Raw genomic sequence first — 4,950 nt, 5'->3', positions numbered from 1 at the left:
TGCGATTTTGGCTGTGATGAGACGGGTGGGACCAGTTGGCCACTTTGAGGAACAGTTGCGCATTGCCGCTGAGCCATCCCATTCGCGCTGTGCTCTTGGGGGCTGTGACAAGGGGACTGGTCATGGTCTCCTTGACTTTAGATCTTGTGAAGGACGTGGTGGTGGCGTCCCTCACGGATGTTGCAGAGTTTCTTGAGGCTGCAATTCTCTGCTGAGTGCTATCGGTCACATCTGGTGCAGCGCTCCTCCTCGTCTAGGAGTACGTAGAGTAGGGCTGGAGCTAGTCCTTAAACTTATGTCGAAGTGGCGAGGCTGGTTCCGTGGAGAGCGTTAGTGCCCCATCTCTTCTGTGGGCAAACGCTCACGCCTCTCTCTGGTTCGCTTGTGCCCTGCCCTCACACTCTGCCTCGATTTGGAGCCAATTCGCTAGGTCTGTGAGATCCGGACACTCACCATTGAGCTGGCAAGGATGGAGAATCTGCGGAGACCATTTGGATCATCCAGGCGGACGTCAGCAGCATTCATCGTGTGGGCAATCTGCCCAAGTGCCAGGTTGTGTCGGTGGCCCCACTGCTGCCCATGGGTATGCATCGCTGCTGTGTAGGGAGCTGGATTCTTTTTGATATTTTTGTGTTTGTTTGTTGGACATATAAAGAAATACAAAATTACAAATGTAACAGGTACATCCTTTTATCCCCTGTACCTATTGAAACACCTCCCTTCCATTAACATCAAAAGCAGCGTATATATACATAATTAAATACATGTAAAAAAGTATATATATACATTTATATGCACATATGTACACATACAGTTGAATTCGGATGTTTATATACACCTTAGCCAAATACTTTTGGGGATGTGGAGTTAACCCTACGAAGGGCCTCCTCCCATCAGATCAAGTTCATTACCTGTTTGTCTTGATTTTGTTTATTGGAGAGGGTTCAGGGGAAAGCATAATGTCATATAATCTAGAAATCTCTACTAGCAATGTCTTGGGAGGTAGTTGAGGAAAGGTGGGAAAATGAAAGCGAACAAAGTTGCGGGCTTGAAAATAACGAGATCATTAAAACTGGCAAACTTCCCATCTAAAAATACATCTTTGAAACGTACCAAACCTCTCTCTCGCCACAAAACAAAAGCCTGGTCGAGTTTGGAGGGTAAAAATAGGTGTTTTTTTCAGATAGGGCTTAGATAGGTCTACAATGTTGACAAAATACAGTATACTTTGAAGGACACAAGGAGCACAAGTAAGAGCAGAAAGGGAGGATGATTGGCAGGAGTGTGCTTCTAATGAGCACCAGTTGGTACCTGGAGCATTACACCAGACCATAATCTTTTGAATATTGGCTTCCCGATAATAAAAAAGTACATTTAGAAGTGCCAATCCTCCATCTTGTCTCCTTCTTTTAAATATTGCTCTACGTATCCTAGGTTATTTGCCTTCCCAGATAAAATGACTGATGAGCCTATCCAACTTGGTAAACAATGATTTTGGCAGAAAGATCGGAAGACAATGAAAAACATATAGAAACCAAGGTAAAAACACAAACTTTTCTGAATGTTCCATTTGTAACCTGAGAATGATCCAAATGTGTTTAAAATATGCCGTATGCTATCGACAGAGTTCACAGGGTTAGTGATGTGTAATAGTGGATCGTCTGCGTGTAGTGACACCTTGTGTTCTTCACCAGCTCAGTGGATTCTCGTGAAAGATGATCATTTTAAGGCCAAGTAAAGCGGTTCTATCATATCTGCAAAAAAGGAGCGGGGACATAGGGCGACGGGTCCCGCCGGAGAGGGGAAAGTATTTTTGAATGTTGAAGGTTGGTGTGCACGCTAGCCGTAGGAGCAGAATAGAGGAGATGTATCCATGAGATGAAATTGGACACAAAACAAAATCTTCACAAAATCTTCAATAATCCAACTCCTCCCGGTCGAAAGCCTTCTCCGCATCAAGAGAAACAACAATTCTGGGGTCTGGAGAGACAGGCGCGAGTGTAATGCCCCAAAAAGACGGCGTACATTGGAAAACAGTTGTCGGCCTTTGATGATCATCAGATATGACACCCTGAAGGCAGGGATCCAACAGTCATGCTAGAACCTTAGCTAATAGTTTAACATTGGCGTTCAAAGTGAAATGGGCTGATATCCACTAGATTCCGCCGGATCTTGATCTTTCTTGGGTATAAGTGATATGTAGGCTTGAGTTAGCGTCGGGCGGAGAGAGCCATGTGATAACGAATAGGTGAACATATCTGATAGAAAGGGGGAGAGTTTATCTGAGAATTTTTAAAAATAAACATGGATGGGGAATCCGTCAGGGCCTTGCCACTTTGCATTTAACTTTAGACCCTTGTTTATCTCATCTAGGTGCAGAGGGTTGTCCAGAACTTTACTCATGTCCATATCAATAGATGGAATATCCAAGTTGTTTAAAAAGTTGTCCATTTCCGTATGCCTAAGAGTTCCATGTCACCAGTCTGACTGGAAATCCCAAAACGTCAAATGAAGAAAAAGGAAAAGAGAGATTGAGAGAGAGGAGCAGCATGAAAAATATAAAATCTGAATAATACATTTAAACAACTTTAGAGAAACAGAGCACAATAATCTTTGGATAATGCCAACATAATGTTCAATGGCCATAATGTGAAGCCCACTAGGTGCTGCCACATGGCCATAATGTGAAGCCCACTAGGTGCTGCCACATGGCCATAATGTGAAGCCCACTAGGTGCTGCCACATGGCCATAATGTGAAGCCCACTAGGTGCTTCCACATGGCTGAGATAATGAGAAACATTCTAAAGGAACCAGTAGGCGATGAAAAGGGTCATCCCCTGTCTTGGTACATTTTTACAAACGTCCTTAGGTGGACACAATTAAATAACAGTATACAAATGGACAACTAGCATTTTGGATATATACAATTAAGCACACAAACCATGGGTCTGAAATCTTCAGGTAGTGCAACGATTTAACAAGAGTGAAATTAGAAGAGAAGAGTGATAGTTTTCGACTCCAATGTCGTAGTGGAGTCCAAGATAAAGTGAATGTGACTGAGGACCACCAGTGAGCAACATCACCAATTAAGGCCAACATAAACCACGGCAGTTCAAAATGTCCATCAATAACATTTAAAAATACAATTTCAAAAAACGTTATACATCAAGGAGAGCCCCAAATGAAAAATGCATTTATATATACACAAATATCGGTAGACAGAATCGGTGTCTAACCTGCAAGTAACAGTATCCAAAATAGCCTACAGGTTGCCAAACTACCATGTGGGCTATAGATTGCCATAAGTGGAACAGCGAAATCAAAGCCTTAGTCAAAATTTTAAAAAGCAAAATGCTGCGTTTTCAACAGCGATTGTCTTAGATCAAGAAACAAAATGAGATCAAATTGAAGTTTAAAGTACAGTGAGACAACATACTATGTCACTGTCAACAACAAATGAGTTATGTGCCGCCTCAAACATACCTACTCTAGCCGGCAAATGTTAGCATAGGGTTATTTCACGAGAAACAGGTCGATAGATAGCCATATATGTATGTAGCTGTGTGTCCGCACGGTCACTGGGACTAGCTTTACTCACAAACAACAGGCAGGTGAGCAATCGATTGTATTTGAAATATCGCGAAAGGCCTGTTGGGTCTGCATGTTTTTATTTCACTGATATATTTGCCATGTGTTCCCGATTGTAGGCTATGCCTCGTTATTGGGCTACAATCCACAGCGAGGCTATTTTTATTTGATTTTTTTAAAGCTATTGATCCTATGCTGCTAAATTATAAGCATTTTCATGGTGTAGTAGGCTATTCTGAATGACTTAATTTATTTCTGAATAGACAGCAGTAAGTCTATAACTTTGGAAAATGTATTCCAATTCATCAGGGGTGCCGCAGTTCCTTCAGAACCCTTTGCATGGCTATGGTTCTCTAAGGAAATACATGATGGTCAACGCTGGACAAATGAGAGCTGCAGGCTCATGTCTACCAGAGCAGACAGGGAGAAAGAACATAGAAAGTGAATCTCATTCTAGTAATGTGAGAGATACTGGCGCAATTCTCACAAAGCCATGGCCACGCGTTGGTCTCAAACATAGGTTACAATGTTGCGCAAATCAGAAACCCGGGCCAGGGCTGAAAATCAACTTTTCCACATTATGTTTTTTTTTGTTGGGGGCAGGATAATTAATTAGCAACTCAAATTCTAAATAATTTTCTTGTCACGAGAGGTACCGGATCCAACAAAACAGTCCAAAACGGAGAAGTGCCAGAACCTGTTCTGCTCAAATGAAACACGAACTCTGTTCCTTGCCTCAGGCTGCACAGGCTGTTCTCTCACCAAGCGATCATATTTTCACCCATCAGACTATTCTCAATTTAATCTCGTCATTACGAATATATTAAATTCGTTTTGATTTAGAATAGCCCGCTATCAAATAGGCAAGAACAGGGGCAAGACTAAAAATACATGTCCTCCATATACACTGGAATAGTGAATGGAAGCCACTTTTCCGCAGGAACATTTTTCACTCATGTTGGGTAGGCTACTACGGTTCTGGTCATTTCGCTGCACCACAGGTGATATACCACTCAAACTCTAAATGCCATGGGCTGTCCAACTGTGTCCCTGCTGCTACCAAGTGCTTAATTTGGGAAACCAAGTGAAATCTGTTTGGGAACATCAATAGAAACATATTTAATGAAACTGTTGACATCTCTCTGAAAGGGCAACCAGTGAAGAACAAACACCATTGTAAATACAACCCATATTTACTTTGGTACATAATTATAACACTGGACATAGCTATAATATTACATTTTAAATGTGCCTATTCCTTTGAAACTTGTAAGTTTGATGTTTACTGTAAAAATGTTCTTGTTTATTTCACTTTTTTTTAATTATCTATTTCGCTTGCTTTGGCAATGTTACCATATGTT

At 41.6% G+C, this 4,950-nt stretch overlaps 1 protein-coding gene across 8 annotated transcripts in view; it reads left to right on the top strand.

Moving 5' to 3' along the window:
- LOC124048389 (myosin-binding protein C, fast-type-like) overlaps positions 1-4,950 on the top strand; it is a 50,349-nt gene that overhangs the window by 8,703 nt on the left and 36,696 nt on the right. The gene's annotated exons all lie outside the window — the stretch shown is intronic.

This window comes from Oncorhynchus gorbuscha, linkage group LG11 (assembly GCF_021184085.1).
Source record: "Oncorhynchus gorbuscha isolate QuinsamMale2020 ecotype Even-year linkage group LG11, OgorEven_v1.0, whole genome shotgun sequence".
NCBI lineage: Eukaryota > Metazoa > Chordata > Actinopteri > Salmoniformes > Salmonidae > Oncorhynchus > Oncorhynchus gorbuscha.
This window is presented reverse-complemented; position numbering and strand designations above follow the sequence as displayed.